The sequence below is a fragment of the Callithrix jacchus genome, chromosome 16, assembly GCF_049354715.1.
Source record: "Callithrix jacchus isolate 240 chromosome 16, calJac240_pri, whole genome shotgun sequence".
NCBI classification, from domain to species: domain Eukaryota; kingdom Metazoa; phylum Chordata; class Mammalia; order Primates; family Cebidae; genus Callithrix; species Callithrix jacchus.
The window spans coordinates 80,611,686-80,636,392 of NC_133517.1; the positions used below are offsets into that span (position 1 = coordinate 80,611,686).

At 41.2% G+C, this 24,707-nt stretch overlaps 1 pseudogene; it reads left to right on the forward strand.

Moving 5' to 3' along the window:
• Nucleotides 1–16,233: 16,233 nt before the first annotated feature.
• Nucleotides 16,234–16,998, forward strand: LOC118148579 (large ribosomal subunit protein uL13 pseudogene; annotated as a pseudogene).
• The last annotated feature ends 7,709 nt before the right edge of the window (nucleotides 16,999–24,707 follow it).

Genomic DNA, 24,707 nt, shown 5'->3' on the forward strand with positions numbered 1-24,707 from the left:
CTACATCAATAACTTAGTCCTAAATTCCCTCTTGGTGTCCCAGCTTGCATTTGGAAATGTCAATGTTGCTAGTAATATTTGTCATTTGTATCCAAGGACCTGTGATCTGCGTGAAAAATGGCAACTCATTCACTGGTCAGAACCGCCTTCTGAGTAGCTGGAACCAAAGGAGTGAGCCACCACGCCAGTCTAATTTTTTTTCTTTTTTTAGTTTTGGTAGAGACTGGGTCTTGCTATGTGGTTCAGGCCAGTTTCCAACTCCCGGCCTCAAAAGATCCTCCTGTCTCAGCCTCCCAAGTGCTGGGATTATAGGCTTGAGCCACAAGTCAGGCCTCCACATCTACTAATGCTCCTCATCTAATGCTGCGGTTCACATCCTATAGATCTATAGACTCTATCCCCTAGGTTTCTCTTGAATCTATCCCTTCCTCAGTCTCTACACCACTGCTTTTAGTTCAAGCACTTTTCTTCCTTTTAGACAACTGGATGAGACTCCTACCTTGCTCCCTGATAGTATTCCTGCCCATCTCATCCCAAAAGAATTCATTTGGCATATTGCCATTGAAAACCCATTCTAAAACACACACCTTACAATGCTGAGCCTTTGCATCAAGTCCAACATCTTTGAAGTTCAAATTCCTTTTTTAAAGTACATATGTGCCTTTGTAATTTGACTTTTTCATCTCTGTCCACTTCCAGGATGTAACCTGCACTGGCAGATGCTGTTTTCTCTTGAAAACAGCTGGACTCAGAGAATTAATGTGTGGGTCAGAAAGAAAATAGAAAGGAAATAAGAAAAAAAAAGAGAAAACAGCTAGAAATCCCTTTTTCTGCTCCATATCCTCCCTGTTGCTTCCAACTCCTGTGGCCTTCATTCAGAAAGCCCCTACTCAATTGTTAAGGCTCAACTTAAACATCATCTCCTCCAGGAAGTCCCCCGTGATTCCCCAAATGAAGTTAGATGCCCTTACCTCTATGCCTATAACAGCCAAATCATATTTTTCCCCCTTACACTAGTGTATAATCTCTTGATGGTAAGTGCTGTGCCATACACAATTGTATCCTCAGCCTTAGAATAATCTTGGCACATAGTGGGAGCTCAACAAATATTGATTGTGTTATTACTCATCTATCATATTGAAACACAATGTAGTTATTTGTTAGTCTGCCTCCTCCACAGAAATGTGAGCTCCCATGAGTCAAAGATGGTCTCTTTTGCCTCTGTATCCCAACACCTACCACAGAGCCTGGCAAAACGTGAGAGCGCAATGTTCGTCAAATGAATTAATGCACAGGCAAATAAATGAATAAACTACACAGGTCTCCAGAGTTTCCTTTCCAATCAGCATAACCTAAATCCGTTGTTTCAGTAGTGGTTAGAGGGAGCTCTCACCAGATGCAAATCAAGTCCAACTGGAAGATGCCAATATAAACAAACCAGATCCTAAGAGACCAAGAGGTGCACTGCTTGCGTGTGTCATGAACATAAATAAAAATATTAATATGTGAACTCCCAATTTTAATTGGGGAAAAAAGACCCTTTTTCTTGCAGGATGTCTATTTAGTCCTATTTCTTCATCAGTGGGAACTTGGAAAAGCTGTGATTTTATGTGTGTCCTAAAAAAAGCAGAAATTCCACTCAGTTGAGGGTTTATAGAGGATTTGTTTTCACAGCCGCTCCCAGAACTTTCACGTTCACTATATCATCCCCCTGTGGGGTGGGTATTAGGATCATCACTATGGTAGAAAAGGAAAGAAAGGCATGGAGGGCTCCAACAAACCCATGATGGAGCAGACCCTGTGGTCTTAGATTATTAGATCAGGGTGTTAGTGGGCCAAACATGTGTAGTTATGTCACTAAAGCTCCAGAATGACAGGCCATCTTACGCAAAAGATACTGTGAGATGGGACCTCATTTCCTGAAAGAGTCCTCAGTACCTCTGCCAAACACATGCCTGCTCATCTTAACACCTGAGCAGGCTGCAGAGATGGCTGAGTTGTTCCATCCCATTCACCTCATTGAACACCTCCTGTGTTCCCTGAGAGTCTACTGCGCCCAGGGCATGATGTGATTTCTGTAAACAGAGAAGAGTGTGGCTGATGCTGAAAGACATAGATAATGTACCAAAGACCGTGAAAAATTCCTGGTAACATTGCTACACTCGGTAAAGATGGTGCTCTTGAGGAGATATTTAAGGATAAGGGAAATTTTTAAAATTAAAAAATGGGGATATTTATAGTACTTTGATGACCATATGACAAGTAAAAAAAATTTTTTAAATAAAAATGTTTTGGCCAGGTGCAATGGGTCATGCCTGTAATCTCAACACTCTGGGAGGCCAAGGTAGGCAGATTACTGGAACTCAGGCATTCAAGATCAGCGTGGGCAACATGGCAAAATCCCATCTCTACATCAATACAAAAATTAGCTGGGTGTGGTGGCATGCACCTGTCGTTCCAGCTACTTGGGAGGCTGAGGTGGGAGGATTGCTTGAACCTAGAAGGTCAAGGCTGCGGTGAGCCATAATCACACCACTGCACTCTAGCCTAAGCGACACAGCAAGGCCCTCAAAAAAAAACAAACAAAAAACCAAATTAAAATGAAAAAAATTAAAACTTTGAATTAGAAGTAAAATGCTACTAAAGGTTAAAATATTCCTAGAAGTGGAAAGGAGAGAAATCAAACACACACATTTCATGTTTGTAATATTTTGCATTCCTTTGCTTTCCTGCTAGGACCCAGGATCACCCAGACTCATCCATCCCCAAGATGTGGGATTTCAGCTTCCAAGACAAATCAGCCAAGTTTCATGGTTGCTTTGGAAAACATTTCCTGAATTGCTACTTGGCCAGTGTAGTGTATTAAATCATAATCACTGTCAATGGCCAGAAGCCCAAGCCTGGAATAGCAATGCCAGCTCCAGTCTGTATTGGAGCACTGTATGCCTTTGAAGAATTTTAGGTTCTCAGAAGATTTGGTTTCCCTGCAGCGTGGTGTTAGTTTCCAAACCAAGAGGCAGCTGGCAGTGCCACTGCTGTGCAAGAACCAGAAATCCAACATCAAGTCTGAGGGACTCTGCAGCAGAGGGTCTTATTCTTCATGATGTCTTAATACTGAACAAAAAACACCAGATTTCAACCCAATTACTTCCCTTTGACATCATGATAAAATAAATCCAACCTTCCAGCAAAAGGCCTGAGTGGTAGAAGAAACAGATCAGAAGACCCGATAAAGGCAACCTCAGCTCTATCCTCCCAGAGAGCCACGGACCTGCTCTAAGCACCAAAATCCTTCGTTTCATTATTTATTCATTCATTTATTCATTCAATGAAATGTGCTGAGCAAGCTAGGTGCAATGGCATGCACCTGTAGCCCCAGTTATTTGGTATGCGAACATGAGAGGATGGTTTGAGCTCAGGAGTTTGAGTTCAGCCAGGGCAACATGGCGAGACCTCATCTCTTTACAAAAAAAAAAAAAAAAATTAAAAATAGGCCAGGCGCAGTGGCTCCTGCCTGTAATCCCAGCACTTTGGGAGGCCGAGGTGGGCAGATCACCTAAGGTCGGGAGTTCAAGAACAGCCTAACCAACATGGAGAAACGCCATCTCTACTAAAAATACAAAATTAGCCAGGCGTGGTGGCACATGCCTGTAATCCCAGCTACTTGGGAAGCTGAGGCAGAAGAATCGCTTGAACCCAGGAGGCTGAGTTTGCAGTGAGCCAAGATTGCATCATTGCACTCCAGCCTGGGCAACAAGAGCGAAACTCCATCTCTAATAATAATAATAATAAATGGTTGACCCTCTGCAACAACTTGGGCCCTGTACTAAGTCTGGGAAACACAAAGGTGTCTAAAACATGGTGAGTGCCCTGACGATTCACAGCCTGTGAGTGAAGAAAGATTGGAAAGAGATGGAGTATAATATAATCTGCAGGGTGTGAGAGCAGAGGACTGAACCAAAGTGATGGGAACAAAGAGGAGGGAATGACTTATTATTAGCTGCCATTGTTACCAGGCTTGAGACAGCAGGACTGCTCTATCCTCCCGAGGCTACCCGTAAAGAAATGCGCGGTTAGACTTCACGGTTCACACTAACTCCGAAAACAAGCCAGTCAGAATTAGCAAGAAGTTTGCATTGAGAATATTTCCTAGGAAATTCCTTTTTATAACTGGTGAATATGTACAATGATTCAAACAACTTGCCAGAACTATTTTTCAGCAGAAGTTACATTCGTACAACATTTGATAGGTACAGGAGATTGTGGGAATGGTGAAAAGTTCTCACTGTATTATGATATCTAGTCTTAGTTATCATATCAGCTTCTTAATCTCAGCACTGAGTAACCCAAGGTTTCTCAATCCTGACTCAATCCTAACCTAACTCAGGCTGGGTTAACCTGAGTCTCTTTTGGATAATATAATACTGATTGATATTCACTCTATATCCACACCATTTGGACTGGAATCTCTGGAGAAATAGGCATTGATTATATTTTAAAAGTTCCCGCAAGTCAATTCTAATCTGTAGCCAGGGTCGAGAACACAAATGCAATTTTCATTTGTTAATATATTTATTTTTGAGATGGAGTCTTGCTGTTGCCCAGGCTGGAGTGCAGTGGCACAATCATAGCTCATTGCAGCCTCAATCTCCTGGGATCAGTGATCCTTTTGCCTCAGTCTCCCAAGTAGCTGGGACTCCAGACAGGTGCCACCATGCCTGGCTAATTTTGAAAAACATTTTTGTAGAGATGGGGGCTTCCTATGTTGCCTAGGCTGGTCTTGAACTTCTGGCCTCAAACAGGCCTTCCACCTCAACCTTCTAGGTGTGAGCCACTGCACCTAGTGCAGTTTTTAACAATTATTATGTAGAATCCTTTTCAAATGTTTACTTCTTGGATCATTGATTTGTTGTATATTAAGTATGACCCAGGATCATGTAAATTTCTTGGTGAATAGTCAAGAGTCTAACTTCTTGTCATCAGCTCTGATCAATTTAGCACTGGTATTGAGAAGCCCAAAGTAATGTCTTTACTTTACTGTATTATGAAAATTTACAAGCATCACACATGTAAGTGTCATAGAAACCCAAAGTACAAATTGTAGCTGTTTAAGTTTGGCTGCCCAAGAAGGAAGAAGGAAGGAAGTTCATATTTATTGGCCTTTTTTTGTGAGCTAAGCACTTTATGTGTAATATCTTTTTTAATGGGCAGATTAACCTACCATAGCATTTTTGAAAGATTATTTTAGGAAACCACTTTAGTGGATCACAACCAGTATTTCTTAAGTAAAATGTGATGAAAAAAGCAGCATTAAAAAATATAAGAGTGCATCAAATTCAGTTATGGGACATACTATTTTATGAAAGCTCTGTTTCAGTTATATAAGTGTGGTTGTACATATCTAGCATATTACACTGTAATATTAGCTATTTCTTAGTCCAGCTTGCTGCTAAAATACTTGAAAACTACCACCTGCAGATACAGTTATTATTAAATCCAATTTCCAAATGGATAAACTGAGGCTCAGAGATCTTAAATAATCTACTCAATGAGAAAATGGCAAAACCCATTTTATTTACCATTTTAACACACACTCTCCTGGAGAAGGCAAGAATAAATTAAAAGTATCTGCAGGGAGGAGACACACACAAATTAATTATTACTATTTTTTAATAATGCTAGTCTCTTTGTTTTTCATTTTTCTTTTTGAGACAAGGTCTCACTCTGTTGCCTAGGCTGGAGGTGCAGTAGCACACTCTCGCCTCACTGCAACCTCCACCTCCCGGGTTCAAATGATTTCCTGCCTCAGTCTCCCCAGTAGCTGGGACCACAGGCATGTGCTGCCATGCCCAGCCAATTTTTTGTATTTTTGTAGAAATGGGGTTTCATCATGTTGCCCAGGCTGGTCTTGAACTCCTGAGCTCAAGTGATTCGCCCGCCTCGACCTCCCTAAGTGCTGGGATGCAGGTGTGAGCCTCCGCGCCTGGCCAATAACACTAGTTTAATGACAGTATTGCAACTTCCTAATTTTATTGTTAAGACTTAATATTTTCCAGACTGATTTATTAACTGTCATAACCATAGCCACAGTTTGTACTCCAGCTAAGTTTTCTCTTCACTTTCATCACTTCTCAGCTTGGTAAGAACTCATATGCTGTGGGTTCCTTTTGTTGTGATTTCTTCCCTTTGTTATTCCAGACACATCATTTCACAAAGAGGAGCCAGGCTCGCTTCTTGGCTCCCGCCAGCTCCGTGCAAGGTGCAGCTTCCCCAAGGCTAAACCAGCCAGCCTAGGGCTCACCTGACTGTCTTGACAGACCCTTACAGCAGAGTAGCTGAGTGAACAGATCTGCACACAAGCACTGCACCTGGACAAACAGAACTCAAACTTGTCTGCTCCAAGGGCAATATTGCTCCACAAGATCATTTTACTGCCTGCATCCTCAGCCATCCAACAGAGAAACTCCTTCCCAACTCAGAGTCTGTAAACCCAAGAATGCCTCTGTGAGCAAGACAGACCACAGTGGTTTTGACAATTTGGAAAGACCATTAAAATGAAAGGTTAGTGATTTTATTCATCTTTCTTCTTGAGCCTCCTGTTTCTTCAAGACTCACAGATTTTTTTTTCTTCTTTTTCTTTCTACTGTGGCTGAGCAGAGCTCTGATCTTTTCCACAAAATCTTTTCTGTCTAATGAGAAACGATAAAGCCAAAGCACCCAAACCCACAAAGTTGGAGGGAAAACCCTCTACCCATATATTCTCAGGCCAACAATGTTTTCATGTGAGAGTAGATGTTATTGTGGTGGGACCTGGGGAGACTCTCTGAATGAATGAGGAGGTGCACAAAAAGCAGGGGCTATGGTAGAATAACTCTGCGAGCAGAACTTCCTCTAATTGAGTTGAACTGACAGTCCTGGCTGCTGGGATACTGGGGAGAAGTCCCATTATCCTCTGCTCTGGAGAGGAGGTAGTGACTATCAGTCTTGCCCTCTCTGGGGAAACACTGACTTTGCTTCGACCAGCTACATAATTGTGGGCCAGTGCAAAAAAAAAAAAAAAAAAGGTGTGGCCTCTTATTGAAAAGTGGTGATAACATGTGATGGTTAATCCTGTCAGCTTAGACTGAAGGATGCAAAGCAATGTTTTGGGGTGTGTCTGTGAGGGTGTTGCAAGAGGAGATTAACATTTGAGTCACTGGACTGGGAGAGAAAGACCCACCCTCAATGTGTGTGGGCACCTCTGAATCAGCTACTAGTACTGCTAGAAAAAGCAAGTCGAAGAAGGTGGAATAAGCTGGCTTGTGAGTCTTCTGGCCTTCATCTTTCTCCCATGCTGGATGCTTCCTGCCCTTGAACATCAGACACCAGGGCAGGAGTCTTGGACTTACACCAGTGGTTTGTCAGGGATTCTCTGGCCTTCAGCCGCACACTGAAGGCTGCACTGCCAGATTCCCTACTTTTGAGGCTTTTGGACTCAGACTCAGCCCATAGTGGTTTCCTTTCTCCTCAGCTTGCAGAAAACCTATCATGGGACTTGTGATTGTGTGAGTCAATTCTCCTTAACAAACTCCCTTTCATATGTACATATATCCTATTAGTTCTGTCTCTGTGGAGATCCCTAATGCATAGCAGAACACAAAACGAAGCATGAGACCCTGTTTCATGAGCCTGCCACCCGTGAAACCTGCCCTGGGAGGATGCAGCATTTTTAGAACCTGCACTGGCCCTGTCACCTGGAAGTAGAGTCATTCAACAAAACAAACACTCCCTCTAATCATATCCCCTGTAACCATGTGTGCACATTTTTACATGGACACTCTGATCACCATGTTCTGATATGGTTATATGACTAACATTTAGCTAGAATTTACTATATATCAGGGCCTGGACTAATTATTTTACATGCATTATCTCATTTAATCTTAACAAAAACCCTAGGAAGTAAGAACTGTCATTCCCATTTTGCAGATGGGGAATCCGAGGCTTATGGAGGATACCCTATTTGCCTGAGATTTATTTGCTAGAATGTGGCACTCAGCCTGAGTGGGGTTGAAATTGAGAGGAGGCAGGAGAGGCATGACATCTGGGAGAAAAATTGAAGGAGGCACCAAAAATACCCTCAGTAATCAAGATAGATACTACTTCAATGCAATGTTTTAACTAAGCAATTTACTTTGAGATTACTGTAGATCCACATGTAATTGTGAGAAATAATTCTCCAGGCACCCTTTATGCAGTTTCTTCCAATAGTAACTTGCCATAGTACCATATCATAACTAGGTCACTGGTATTAATACAGTTGAGATACAGAGCATTTCTATCCCATCCCCACAAAGATCCCCCATGTTGCCCTTTTATAAATACCCCCAACATTGCTCCCCATACCCCATTTCCATTCCACCTATGGTTCAAAAGATCTATGGTCCAAGAGCTCTACCTTCTATCTGGAGTATTAGAAGGTGCTGTAGTCCATTTTCACACTGCTATGAAAAACTACCAGACTGGATAATTTATGAAGCAAAAAAGGTTTAATTGACTCACAGTCCAGCATGGCTGGAGAGGCCTCAGTAAACTTACAATCATGGTGGAAGGCAAAGGGGAAGCAAGGACCTTTTCCACATGGAGGCAAGAGAGAGAAAGAGACAGAGAGAGAGAGAGAGCCCGCGGGAGTGAGCAAGTACAAGCGCACACAATGAGGTAACTGCCCAACACTTTTAAACCGTCAGATCTTGTGAGAACTCACTCACTGTCATGAGAACAGCATAAGGGAAATCGTCCCTATGATCTAATCACCTCCTATCAAGTCCCTCCCACAACATGTGGGGATTACATTTTGAACTAAGATTTGTGTGGGGACACAGAGCTGAACCATATCAGAAGGAAGATGTGATGAGATCTGTTCTCTTAAACATCTCGTTGTACCTCTAATGTTATTTCTATTTTTGGTAACAAGATTTATACTTGTTTTACAAGAAAAGCCACTGGAAAACTTTTTGTTCATATGGAGAATGTTGTCGGAGTGACTGTTTCTGCTCCTTAAATCCTTCTCTAACACCACATAACCCAGGCATAGAAGAATCTATGCCCTTCTTTACTCTGTGACGGTAAGGCATATTCAGTAACAAGGTCTGTATTGCCCAATCATATACCTGTTACCAATTATTTTATCTGAAGAACGTTTTAAAATCATTGTTCTGCAAATTTGCTTAGTATTTGCTCTACGTGTCACTCAAGGAACCCTGGTTAGCAACAGTGTGAAAACTACATGCTTCTTAAGAGGACAGGAGGGCTGGATATAGTGACTCATGCCTGTAATCCCAGAACTTTGGGAGGCCGAGGTGGGTGGACAGCTGAAGTCAGGAGTTCGAGATCAGCCTGGCCAACATGGTGAAACCCTGCCTCTACTTAAAGTACAAAAAAAAAAAAATTAACTGGGCATGCTGGCGGGCACCTATAATCCCAGATACTTGGGAGGCTGAGGCAGAAGAACTGCTTGAACCCAGGTGGCAGAAGTTTCAGTGAGCCTAGATTGTGCCATTGCACACCAGCCTGGGTGGAAGAGCAAGACTCTGTCTCAAAAAAGAAGGACAAGAATCACAGCAGTCCCAAATGTAAGTCCCTGCTGTGATGTTTGTAGAATGGAAAAGAAGCCTCATAGGTAGTCAACAAAAGGATATCATATCGTGCTGGCTTTACCCTTGTCTACCCATTTAACTGCAAATACATGGAAAGACAAATCAGCTGATTCTCTGGTGTGAACCAGGCAGGGACAGAGCCTAAACTGGAGAGATGCCAGCCTTACTTGGCAAGACCATATTTTCCAGAGGTGCTTCAGACAACTTATAGGTGACACGGCTGCAGGTCTTAGATATTTGGATTTAGCTGCCTCATGGTGCAAGAAACGGCTGTGCAGAGGCAATGATGATCACTGGTATGAGTATGGTTCTCAAAATCTGTGAAACTATTTGTTTTTGCTCTGTCTTACTAAACCGCTCTTACCTGTTCCTCTCCTATAACTGTAAACCTTGATTGCTGGTCAGTCAACACAGGCTTTGTCCACACCCATAAAAATCTAAAGAAAGAACTAAGGCAATTACTAGAATGGTGCTCCACAAACATCCATGGGCATGCAAGCTTCCTGGGATATTGTTACGATGCAAACTGTGATTCATTATGTCCTAGGTGGGGCCTGAGTTCTGCACTTCTAACAAGCTGCCAGGCATTGCTGATAAGGTCGAGGACCCAGGTCACCAAGACCAGCAATTGAATTCCCCTGAGATTAGATTCAGCCCATGATGAAAGAAACTGGTTTTTTCTTTCTTTTTATTTAAGGAGCTTGGATTGACCTAGTTAAACAAAGGGCTTGTAGTCAGTTAATGCCTCTCCAGTGGATGAAGTCATAACATGAAACAGAGCGTGAAAAGAACATGAAGATGAAGTTTGTCCTGGCACTATTAGAATCCATGGTTTCAGTGGCCCCTGAAGCCCTGCTGAATCTCATGGAGCCTGATTGTTAACACTTCATCGAATTGCCAGAGCCAATAAGTTCCTTGCTTTGCATAACCAGCTTGAATTGGACCCTATATCTCAGAACCAAGATTCCTTCAACCACTGCATTTAAATTGTGATGCAATGACTTCATGAATTATGATATATCCCTACAGGAGAATTATGCAGCTGTCAAAAAGCATTATTCCAAAAAAATATATTCAGATGGACAAATAATTCAAGGGTGACAAAGGCATAGTACCAATGTATAGATACAGAATAATCTAAATTATATAAATTTTAGAAGAATATTAAGTAAATGCTCCAAAACATAGATAGTAGTTAAAATCAAATATTTCCATATCCTAGTTTCTTGAGCATATGAAAATTATTTTATATGGCAAAAGAGACTTTGCTGATGTCATTAAATTAAAGATGTTGAGTTGGAGAGATTATCCTGGATTACCTGGGTTGGCCCAATATGATCAGACTGGTCTTTATAAGGAGAACTCAGGAGAAGACAGAGTCAGAAGAAAAGGGGATATGATGCCAGAAGCAAAATTGAAGATGAGGGAAAGAGGTTACAAAGAAATGTGGGTGGGCCCCAGCAACGAAAAGGCAAGGAAACAGAATTTCCCTTGAGCCTCTAAAAGGAACAAGCCCTGCCAACACCTTGACTTCAGGCTGGGAAAGTTGATTCAGAATTCTGACCTCCAGAAGAATAAACGTGTGTTGTTTAAAGCCACTACATTTGTGTTAATTTGTTATAGCAGCAATAGAAAACTAACACAGTAATTGGCTCTGTACTTCCCTTTTATCAACATACGCTATTTTTATAAGAAAAAAACAACTTAAAGGAAGGAATAAGTATAGTTTGCTATAAGAGGTATTATGAATAATACTTTTTATTTTATTTGTAGAAAGTGATTTATTTAGAGAGAGAGAGAGAAACAGGAGAAGGAGAGAGAAATAAACAGCTAACTCTCACACTGAGTGAGAGAATCCAGAAAGATGGAATCCAGGAGCAGAAAGCAGCTTCCACACTGAGCAGAAGGGAATAGAGAGAGACGGAGTTTCAGGAGAGGAAGACAGGCTTCCACGAAGGGAGTGTTCATGGAAGGGGACTCCAGAGGGAAAAATCCAAGATAGAGAAAAACAGCTTCTATGAGCACGAGAGTGTTTGTGGAAGGGGATCCAAACATGGAGTCCCATGAATAATACTTTTAACAGTTGAATGTAGCTTGGTTGCTATTGCTTTCTAGTACTGTGGGATAGAGACACAGTGTAATCTAATTTCAACACAGCAAGAGAATGTCACCCTGTGCTAATAGAATTCTGATCTCATCACTCCCTTGGGTAAACTCTTGGCTTCTGCTATTAATATCCAACACGTGACTTAGCAATGTGTATTTACAAGATCAACACCTTTTGAAAATTAGAACTCCCAGTGGCATACTCAAATCACAGAGCACACTGAAGGCAGAGCAAGCGCCTGATTCTATTTGGAATTCTCCATTCTCCCCTCTATATATCGCTAGTGACTCTGGACTCACCGAAAACAAAAGGAAAGTGACATGACTGCTATATGCCCTAGGAAGGCTAGTGTAATATTAGAAATCTTAAAACTCTGAATGCTGCTCATGAAGCAAACGCACACAGCTACAGAGTCCTGGTGTAACATTTCCAACCCCAGACTGGGTGCCCTGGCCCCACCTCTGAGCCCTCAGAGTCCTGTGTGTACATTGGTCCTGTTACATTTATACCATCCTATCATAATCATTTGCTTATGGATCCATTTCCCCAGCTAGACCTTTGATTTTCTCTAGCATAGAGGCTGTGTCTTATTCTTCTTTGATTTTATAGCCTAAAATAGTACCTGGCATAGAGAAGGCATGTATTTGTTGAATTAAATCAAACTGAATCCTGGCCTTAGCAAGAGAGCTCTTACCCAACATAATAAAAATTTAACTTTCTTGATTTTATCTTCAAAGTACTTGGCTAAAGCAGAACGACATGGCATCTTGACCAACTCTCCCCCCAGGCTTTTGGCAAACATGAGATTTCTTCTAGGGAAAACCTGTCAATCTCTGTTCGACTTGAGTTTATATTTTAAAGGTTAAAATTCAGACAGTGCCCTGGAACTCCAAAAGCATTTATGATGAATGAGAGCCCCATTCAAGTCCCCTAGTTTCTCTTCCCTAGGCTTGATTCAAGCCAGGCCAATATTGGTTAATGGCAGCTCTATCCCTTCCTCTTCAGTATGTTTTGCTAAATGCGTGTGGAGAAGCAAAAATGCTCTTAAATTATTGATTCCTTAGGATCTTCTCAAGAAGCTTCTAAAATGGCTGTATAGAGTTACTTTAGCATGCCATAGTAGATAAGCATTTTGGCTTTGAAATCATATCGATCTGGGTTTAAATTCCAACTGTAACTTTTGGCAGCTATGAGACATGGGGTGTGTTATTTTATCGATCTGAACTTCAGTTCTCTTATTTAAAAACTGAGGATAAAGTAGCTACCTATTGAGATTATTGTATACTTATATAAATTTGTGTAACATAGCAGGATTCCTGCACGTAGAAAGTGCTGAAGAAGTAATAGCTGTTACTATTATGAATGATAATAATTATCTTATATGAGAGTCTCCAGAGAGAATAAGACCCAATGCTGCATATGCCTAACTACCCTAGATTTGGAAGACACATCTTCCCTGGTATTTTTTCCTCCATATACCCTCATCTACAGTGAGACCACAAGGAAAAATATGGTCTCCTTGATCAATAGAGAGAAGACTCATCCCTAATAAATAACTCAAATATTCCCATTTGAACTAACGTTGTACATATCCATACAGTTTTTTCTCTTCTTTGGAAATCAACCCATGTTTGACCTCTTATCTACAGCCATTTATTTCCAAATATCACTAACATTTTAGGATTGAAGTCCCAAAACATCACAGTTGAAAAAAGACAGAGTAATAGGGACTAGATTTACTCACCCAGCTGAAATAACTAAAAAACAGAGCAATATATATTAAACAGTGGTTTTCAAGATACTGAACATCAGCAACAAAAATGTGTTTCCCAAGAAGTGAAAACAAATGAAATGACTTCTACAGGTGCTGTAACTTTCTGCCTAGAGAGAGTTTCCAGGCTACAAAGCATGGAAGGGAAACCCAGGTAGACCCCATCAAACTTCCTGAGACAAAGTCAGAAGTCCAGAGAAGATAAGCTGACCCGTGTTTCTAGGACAGAGTACCAGAGATGAATGAGCTGCTGAGAGAGAGAATTTGGGAGATGTGCAGAGGGTGCCTGAGTTTTCAGCTGAGTACTGATCAGCACATATATGTAAGGACACCGTGTACGAATAGGAAAAGAACCATTTGAAAGCATTATAAGGAGCAACACTTGGAATTCAAACAGAGCCAAAAAAAAAAAAAAAAAAAAGCCCTGTTCCTACCAGCCAGAATGAAGAATATCACAATTTACATAATGTTGGGTAGATGTTCCAAAAAAGTGAGGCAGAATTAGCCTTGGACTTAGCACAACTCTGGTCTTACTAATAACGTTTAACAGCAAACCTAAAATAATAAACTGTTTCCAAATAACTGCCTAAAAAGATCTCAGTATCTACAGGAATACAAAAATATACAGCCACCCAACAAAGTAGAATTGTCAAGGTCTGGCATTTAATTAAAACTTCCAGGCATGCAAATAAACAGGAAAACATAATGAAGAGAAAAACCAGCATATGGAAACAAACTCATAAATGACATAGATATAGAATTAGTAGGGAAAAACACAAAACAGTTATTATTAATAATGTATTCCATTGTTCAAAAGCCAGAGGAAAGATGGAGCACATTCAATAAAAACAATGCAAATATTTTTTAAAGACTCCAATCATCCAGAAATGAAAACTATAGTGTCTGGAATTTAAAAATCACAAACAATTGAACAAAATTAACAGCCAACTGAACATCGCAAAAGACAAGATTAATAAACTTGAAGCTATACTACAGAAACGATCCAAAATGAAACACAGATAGAAAAAAGACTGACAAAAAAAGAGCATCATTGAGCTGTGAGACAATTTCAGGAAACCCAATGTTATGTGCCACTGGAGTCCAGTAAAGAAGAGACAGAAGCCGGGAAAAAACATGAAAAAATAATGGTGGAAAACATTTCTAATTTGATGAAAACTGTAAATTCACAAGCCCGAGACTCAAGTATTTCAAAGCATAAGAACATGAATAAAACTATAAAAAGGTACATTATAATCAAATTGCATCTAACCAGTAATAAAGAAAAGAACCCTTAAAAGCATCCAGATGAAGAAGACATATTAAATATAGAGAAACAACAGAAGACAGAGGTTACACGTCAGAAGCAATATAAAGCCAGAAGAACATGAAGCAAAATCTTTAAAATCCTGAAAGATGAAAACTATCACCCTAAAATTCTGTATCTATCAAAAATGTGTTTCAAAATCAAAATCAGTAACAGGAGATACGTAGGAAAAATCACAAATAAGGGGAAATTAAACAACACGCTCCTGAACAACCAATGGCTCAAAAGAAAACTTTAATATCCTTAGAGAAACAAAACTGGAAACAAAACACACCAGAACTTATGGGATATAGCAAAAGCAGTTTTGAGAGGGAAATTTACAGCAATAAATGACTGCTTTTTTAAAAAATATCTTAAATAAACAACCTAAGGTTACCCCAAGAAGCCAGAAAAAGAAAAGCCAGCTAAGTCCAAAGTTAGTAGAAGGAAGAAAAGAACAAAAAATCAGAGCAGAAATAAATGAAACAGAGACTAAAAAAAAGATTAATTTAACCAATGGTTGGTTTTTTGAAAAGATAAGCAAAATGGATAGATCTTTAGCTAGACTAAATAAGAGAGAGAACTCAAGTAACCAAAATTAGAAGTGAAAGAGGATGCACTACAGCTGATACCGCAGAAAAACAAAGGATCATATATAACAATTATATGTCCAAAGACTGGAAAGCCTAGAAGAAATGCCTAAATTTCCAGAAACATACAACCTTCCAACACTAAATTATAAAGAAATAGAAACTCTGAATAGATCAATGACGAGTAGGAAGATTTAATCTGTTATAAAAAATTTCCCATCAAAGATAAGCCCAGGACCAGATGGTTTAAAGGCTGAATTCTACAGCGCATTTAAAGAATAACTAATACTGGCAGGACGCGGTGGTTCATATCTGTAATCCCAGGACTTTGGTAGGCTGAAGGGAGTGAATTACCTGAGCTCAGGAGCTTGTGACCCAGTTTTTCCAAAATGGTGAAACCCTGTCTCTACTAAAAACACAAAATTAGCCAGGCATGGTGGCACATGCCTGTAATCCCAACTAGTTGGAAGACTGAGGCAGGAGAATCATTTGAACTCGGGAGGTGGAGGTTTCAGTGAGCCAAGATCATGCCACTTCACTCCAGCCTGGCAACAAGAGTGAAACTGCATCTCAAAAACAACAATAGCAACAACAAAAGAATGACAAATACCAATTCTTCTCAAACTCTTTCAATAAAACTAAAGAGGAAGGAATACTTTCAGACTGATTTTACAAGGCCAGCGTTACCCTCATGCAAAAGCCATACAAGAACACTATAAGAAAATTAAATTACAGGCAAATACCTCCGATGAATATAGGTGCAAACGTTTTCAATGAAATTTTAGCAAGCGGACTCAACAGCATTGTAAAAAGATTATTTACCGCAGTCCCGGGCGGCTCCCGAAGATGGCGGAGGTGCAGGTCCTGGTGCTTGATGGTCGAGGCCGGTTGGTGGCCATCACGCTTAAGCAGATACCGCTGGGCGGGAAGGTGGTGGTTGTTCACTGCGAGGGCATCAACATTTCTGGCAATTTCTGCAGAAAGAAGTTGAAGTACCTGGCTTTCCTCCACAAGGGGATGAACACCAACGCTTCCGGGAACCCCTATCACTTCCGGGTCCCAGCCGCATCTTCTGGCGGACCCTACGAGGTATGCTGCCCCACAAGACCAAGTGAGGCCTGACGCCAGGGACTGCCTCGGACCGCCTCCAGGTGTTTGACGACATCCACTTTACGGCAAGAAAAAGCCGATGGTGGTTCCTAAGGTCCTCAAGGTCGTGCGTCTGAAGCCTATAAGGAAGTTTGCCTGTCTGGGGCGCCTGGCTCACGAGGTTGGCTGGAAGTACCAGGCAGTAACGGCCATCCTGGAGGAAGGAGAAAGGAGAAAGCCAAGATCCACTACCGGAAGAAGCAGCAGCTCATGAGGCTACGGAAACAAATCGAGAAGGACGTGGAAAAGAAAATTGACAAATACACAGAGGTCCTCAAGACCCATTGACTCCTGGTCTGAGCCCAATAAAGACTGTTAAGTCCTCATGCTTGGCCTGGCCTGCCTTCCTCCATCGTCGCCCTGGAATATGCGGGACCCAGGGGCAGCAGCAGTCCGGGTGCCACAGGCAGCCTGGGACGTAGGAAGCTCGGAGCAAGGAAACCTTCCAGTCACTGCCTGCCGAGGTTACCTGAAAGCGCTCGGAGAATTGCGCAGGTGTCATTTATCTATGACCAATAGGAAGAGCAACCAGTTACTATTAGCAAAGGGAGCTGGAAGACTTAATTGGAAGGGCCATAGTTGTGAGTGGGGCGTCTATCTAACTTTCCACCTGGTCGTGTACTATATACGCTGCAGCTGCTACAATGTGCAAGCACTTGGGAACAGCATGAGTTTGCTGTTGTACAAAGGGTATTTATAGAATCATAGACTGGGAAGATGGACAACTCTGTGGGGTTACAGACAATGTCTGTGCTCCTCACCTGTGTTTTGTAATCAGAGTCAAATAAATTACTTTTAAAGAAAAAAAAAGATTATTTACCATGTTCAAGAGGAATTTATCTCTGGGATGCAATTATGATTCCACATACACAAATCAATAAATGTGAAAGGTCACATTACTAGAATGGAGAATAAAAGCCATATGATCATCTCAATAGATGCAGAAAAAGTATTTTACCACATGCAATATTCTTTCATGATAAAAACTCTCAGCAAATTAAACATTGAAGAAATGCATCTGAACACATTAAAAGTAATAAATGACAAGTCCACAATTAATATCATATTCAATGGTGAAAAGGTGAAAGCTTTTCCTCTAAGATCAGGAAACAGATGAGGATGGTTACTCTCACAACTTCTATTCAACAGAATAGAAGTGCTCACCAGAGAAATGGGGTAAGAGAAAGAAAGAAAAGGTGTCCAAAACGGAGAGAAGTTAAATTGTTTCTATTTACAGATGACATAATCATATATATAAAAAATCCCAGACTCAACCAAAAAAACTGTTAGAAATAATAAGTTCAGTAACCTGCAGGATACAAAATCAACATACAAAAATCGATAATATTTATATACACTACCAACAACGTATCCAAAAAGAAAGCAAGCAGACAATCCCATTTATGATAACATAATAAAGCTACAGCAATAAAAAGACAAAAGAAAGTATAGTACTGGTATCAAGACAGACAAATAGATCAATTATGCAGAACAAACAGCCCCAAAATTGACCAACACATTTACTTTCAATTAATTTTTTTTACAAAGGTGCAGAAGTAACTTGATGGAGAAAGAATCGGTTTTCTCCCAAATGATGCTGGGCAAATTGTATATCAACATGCAAAGCACCACTGTTGATAGATATCGTCATCGAAGTCTTTTCAGTGACAGTACCATGGCTGCTTTTTGGACATTAAGATTGCTGTCTGCCAGTACTGCTGGATCATCTATCCACCGCCACTGGGGCACCATGAAAGCTTTTAGTTCTCTGCCAAGTGCAGGACTGCCAGTCTTCCTTAGGATTTCTGCAAGAAGCAAAGGGAAGATACACCCACCATAGAAGAGGTAAAAACTCTAAGCCAAATTTACAATTAAAAAACTAACAACCCCATGAAAAAGTAGGCAAAGGATATGAACAGGAAGTTCTCAAAAAAAAAGACATACGTGTGGCCAAAAAACATATGAAATAGAAGCTCAACATCTCTGATAGAGAAATGCAAATCAAAACCACAATGAGATACCATCTCACACCAGTCAGAATGGTGATTATTAAAAAGTCAAGAAACAATGGATACTGGCACGGTTGAAGAGAAATAGAAATGCATTTACGCTGTTGCTGGGTATGAAAAGTAGTTCAGCCATTGTGGAAGAGAGTGTGGCAATTCCTCAAAGATTTAGAACCAGAAATACCATATGACCTAACAATCCCATTACTGGGTATATACACAAGGAATACAAATCATTCTATATAAAGATACATGCACACATATGTTCATTACAGCACTATTCATAATAGCAAAGACATGGAAACAACCTAAATGCCCATCAATGATAGACTGGATAAAGAAAATGTGGTATATATACACCACAGAATACTATGCAGCCATAATAGGGAATGAGATTGTCCTTTGCAGGACATGGGTGAAGCTGGAAGCCATTGTCTTCAGCAGAAAACCGAACACTGCATGTTCTCACTTTTAAGTGGAAGCTGAACAATGAGAACATATGGAAACAGGGAAGGGAACATACCCTGGGGCCTATTGAGGGAGTGCAGTGGAGGGGAAGAGCATTAGAGAAAAGAGCTGATGCATGCTGGTCTGAATACCTAGTGATGGGTTGATAGGTACAGAAAACCACCATGGCATACATTTACCTATGTAACAAAGCTGCACATCCTGCACATGCACCCTGGAGCTTAAAAAGTAAAATAAAGTGGATATAAACACCACTGCTGAACTGCCTCTGGGCTACTATTTTGAGTCCAGTGCCTATGAGGGGGCCCCGCTAAGTGACACCAATAAGTGAGACAAACACTGAGGGAACAAACTGGCAAGTTCCCTGTGTCCCAATCATCAAGGATTTCAATAAAGGCTGAAAACCCCCATTTTTATGTAAAATCCCACAATGTTTAAGTGTTGGCAACAAAGTCAACATATTTTAAATACTGTCCAGGATCAGTAGACAAACTACAAACGTGTCTTGGGAAACCAACCTTCCTGGTCTGTATTTTGAGACAGGAGAAGATGAAAAGCAAACAAAATCCCGAACCATTTCTCCCTTTCCTGGCTCTCACCTAGACCTTCCATGTGACAGACTTCCTCTTGTCTCCAGAAAGGCACAGCCCAAGTCCTCCTCTCTAGGAGGAGGGAAACAGCTCAGCCTGCTTGCCCACCCGCTCTGAGACATCACCCTTACTGTACCCTTAAACCAAAACTCTGCTTCTCATTCTCATTTCCTAACCTTGCACATCCTTCAGGGTTCAAATTATGTCACGTATTCTAGAAATATTGCCTGAATTCCCAAATCCAAGTTCCTAATACCTCCTATATATCCCAATCCTAACATCTACCAAACTGTTTCCATTGTGTTTTTATTCATCGGTCTCCCCCAGGATCCTGTAATAGAGCAGGATGGTGTCTAGGATACCACTGATTTCCATTACCTGATCCAGTGTCTGGTAAAGAGATATTTATGAAATGAGTGAACAAACACATGTATCCTAGCTCTTTATCGTCACTTAGCTAGGCTTCTTTCCTAGGCTTTCCCTTCAAAGGTGGAGATGCAGCCTTGGCCAGGCACACTGGCTTATGCCTGTAATCCTAGCCCTTTGGGAGGACAAGGTGGGAGGATTGCTTGGGCCAGGGGTTTCAGACCAGCCTGGGCAACATGACAAAAATCCCGTCTTTACAAAAAATACCAAACAAATATGTGGTTGTGTGTGCCAATAGTCCCAGCTACCCGGGAGGCTGAGGTGATCACCTGAGCCCAGGAAGTTGAGACTGAAGTGAGCTGTCATCATGCTACTGCACTCCAGCCTGGGTGACAGAGTGAGACCCTTTCGTTAAAAAAAAGAAAAAAAAAGAAAAAGATATAGCCTTCAAGATAGTCTCCCATGTGGAATTTTCACTTAAGAAAAAAAACTGTAGCTTTTTGAAAAAATCACATGTCTTTTAAAACTACATTTTCAGCTACTCTGGGCACACTGCCTATGGGGTAGCTCTGCGCCACAAGGAGCAGAAAAAAAAAAAGATAAAATACATTTCTATAGTCCCAGCGTGGTGATTTGCACCTGAAATTCCAGCACTTTGGGAGGCCAAACTGGGCAGATCATGAGGTCAGGAGATTGAGATCATCCTGGCTAACACAATGAAACCCCGTCTCTACTAAAAATACAAAAAAATTAGATGGGTGTGGTGGCAGGTGCCTGTAGTCCCAGTGACTTGGGAGGCTGAGGCACAAGAATTCTTAAACCTGGGAAGCAGAGGTTGCAGTGAGCAGAGATCACACCATTGCACTCCAGCCTGGGCAACAGTGAGACTCTGTCTCAAAAAAATAAAAAAGAAAAGAAAAGAAAAAGAAGTAAACAGGACAAAACATGAAAATCCCATACTAATTCCTCTTTTTTTTCACTCCACTGTCAACAGTTTGGTGAGCAACTTTCCCTTTCATTTTCTACACATTTCTATACTTTATATACATATATACACATATCTTCTTATTTTAAACATACGTGAGATCACACTATAGAATGTTCTGCCTCTTACTTATTTACCTTCCTTGGTAAAGCTCTACCTGTAGTCATACATATATCTTTTTTTTTTTTTTTTGAGATAGAGTCTCTGTTCCACAGGCTGGAGTGCAGTGGCAGCATCTCAGCTTACTGCAACCTCCACCTCCCAGGTTCGAGCAATTCTCCCTGCCTCAACCTCCCAAGTAGCTGGGGTTACAGGTGCCCACCAGTACGCCCAGTTAATTTGTGTAGTTTTAGTAGAGACAGAGTTTTGCCATGTTGGCCAGGCTGGTCTTGAACTCCTGACCTCGGGTGATCCACCTGCCTTGGCCTCCCAAAGTGCTGAGATTATAGGCATGAGCCACTGTGCCCGGCCAATCGAGGTATTTTTACCTCAATCTCTTTAATGGCTATATAAAATTCTATAAAAGACATATGTGCCATGTTGTATTTAACCACTCCTCAATTGAGGATATTTAAGCCATTAACTTTCATTTTCCGAGTCACATTTCTGTGTTTTAAATTTTCCTATAAATATGTAATACTTTTTATGGCAAAGAGAGAGAGAGAGAGATAAAATTTCGAAATAAGCAAAAATGCCAGGAGCAATGGCTCACACCTGTAATCCCAGCACTTTGGAAGGCCAAGGCGGACGGATCACAAGGTCAGGAGATCGAGGCCATCCTGGCCAACATGGTGAAACCCTGTCTCTACTAAAATACAAAAAATTAGCCAGGCATGGTGGCACACCCCTGTAGTCCCAGCTACTTGGGAGGTTGAGGTAGGGGAATCACTTAAACCCAGGAGGTGGAGATTGCAGTGAGCCGAGATCATGCCACTGCACTCCAGCCTGGCTACAGAGCAGGACTCCACATCAAAAAAAAGCAAAAATACCATTTCTCAAGAGTTGGCAGTGTGGTGTTCCGCACACATTGGAAGTGCCACTGTCTCTGGCCCTCAGGATTTCAGCCTTGTCCTCTGTACCTTTTCCTCTGCAGGCAAGTCATTTGGAATGACTTCACACCACTCAGCTGGAGTTCACAAGACTCTCCAGCTGTGAAGGCCCAGAGCTACATGTGAATGTTGAGAGCACTCAGCTCCTTGTACTCCACCTTGTCATTTGTAAGCAAGTTAAAACAATCGCACCATGGGGTTGTTCTGTACAGAGAAGGCTGAAGTAGAAGGCAATCCTGAGGGGTGGAGGGGGGGCAGGATGCTCTATATAATCAGCCATTTCCCAAGAAAACTAGAAGCCATAGAAGAAAAGAGTAAGAATCTCTTTTCTTTTTTTCTCTCTTCACAGATTTTTGATGTCAGGGTATGCAAGAATCATAGTCACCTGGGTGTTTGTTAAAGATACATTCTAGGAAAGAAGTTATTATATGAAAAAGATACTTGCACACACGTTTATAGCAGCACAATTCACAATTGCAAAAACATAGAACAAGCCCAAAATGCCCATCAATCAACAAGTGGATAAAGAAACTGTGGTGTGTATGTGACAGAATACTACTCAGCCATAAAGAGGAATGAATTAATGGCATTCACAGCAACCTGGATGGGATTGGAGACTATTATTCTAAGTGAAGTAACTCAAGAATGGAAAACCAAACATCGTATGTTCTCACTCACAAGTGGGAGCTAAGCTATGAGGATACAAAGGCACAAGAATGATATGATGGACTCTGGGGACTCTGGGGGAAAGGGTAGGAAGAGGATGAAGGATAAAAGGCTTCAAATTGGGTTATGTGTACAATGCTCGGGTGATGGGTGCACCAAAATCTCACAAATCATTAAACCACTAAAGAATTTGTTCATGTAACCAGATACCACTTGTTCCCCCAAAAACCTATGGGAAAAAAAAATACATACTAGGTCTCACCTAAAAAGGTTTCTATGTGTTTGGTTTAAGTGGGGCCCAGGAATCTGCATGTTAAACAGGTGATGGTTCAGGTCGGGGGTCCATGCACCACTCTGGAAAAGCACTGGCACACTGGAGCTGCAGAGCTGGCCACAACAAGAGCAATTCTGCCTGCTGTAGTGGTGCCCACACATAACTGCTGGGAAGGAGGAAAAGTAGGCTCAGTTTGGTGGCTCCCACCTGTAATTCCAGCACTTTGGGAGGCCAAGGCAGGAGGATCACTTAAGCCCTGGAGTTGGAGACCAGCTCAAGCAACACAGCAAGACACCATTTCTGCTCAAAAAAAAAAAGTTTCGCTCTTGTTACCCAGGCTGGAGTGCAATGGCGCAATCTCGGCTCACCGCGACCTCCGCCTCCTGGGTTCAGGCAATTCTCCTGCCTCAGCCTCCCGAGTAGCTGGGATTACAGGCACGCACCACCGTGCCCAGCTAATTTTTTGTATTTTTAGTAGAGACGGGGTTTCACCATGTTGACCAGGATGGTCCCGATCTGCTGACCTCGTGATCCACCCGCCTCGGCCTCCCAAAGTGCTGGGATTACACGCTTGAGCCACCGCGCCCGGCCAAAAAAAAAAAATTTTTTTTAAAAAAAAGGAGAAAAAGAAAAAAACATAAAATAGCTGGGCATGGCAGTGTGTGCCTGAAATCCCAGTTACTGGGGAGCCTGAGGTGGGAGGATCACTTTAAGACCAGGAGCTCAAGACTGCGGTGATCCATGATTGCACCTTTGCACTCCAGTTTCACTGACATAGCAAGCAAGAGTCTGTCTTAAAAAAAAAAAAAGATGAGGAAAATCAGGATTCAGCTTTTGTTTTGGTCCCATCCTTGTGACTTCCTTCACAAGGGAGGTCCTAAATATATTCCGAAATGTAACACTGAAAGACAGTTAATCTTGAGCAAACACAGAATATGTAACCTAGGAAAGAATAAACACCCTGAAAACTGTGACCTAAGGCTAGGAAGATCTTAGGGATGGTTTCATGAAACAGCTGAGACAAGATACCAGGCTGCTGCTCATTGATTGTGCCTGTCAAAGTTTTAGTGTTGAGCACCAGAAATTTATTTGGCCTATATTTGGTTATGTTGCATTCTTTTATTCATTCAGTTAGCCAACTCTGATTACCATATAATAAGACTTCAAAAGGGCTTTTTCTACTAGAATGGACATAATTTAAATAGGATGGTCAGCTTTTAGACAGGCATACATTATGTGTACAGACCTCAAGAAAGCTGGTGCTTCCTTATGTCACTGGTTCATTAAAGAAACAATTATTGAATACTTTTTTTGTCTCTGGTGCACATTTTTATAAGATTACCTTGAGTACTAGCTCAAATGTCATCTCTCTGTCAAGCTTTTCCAAAAGCTCTCGGGCAGAATGAGTCTTTGAAAACTATATGTAAATAAATATATTTATTTACCTATTTATAGTTTATCTTGCCAGATATTAAAAAAAAAGAATTTAGACTGATGTTACGTATTATACAACTGAGTGATTTTATGGCTGGAAGGAGTTTTATTATACCACTAATCTTGACATAATAAAAGTCACTATTTACCTATCTGCCTCCCCAAGTGTATCACAAACTTCATGAGAGGAGATTGTATCTTATTCATTATTGAATCCCAGCACATGTAGGTGTTCAGAAAATGAATACAGACACACATATATGAGCAAACACCAAGCAAAGGTTATCTTTCAAAGCAGTACTTTGGGAAAGAGT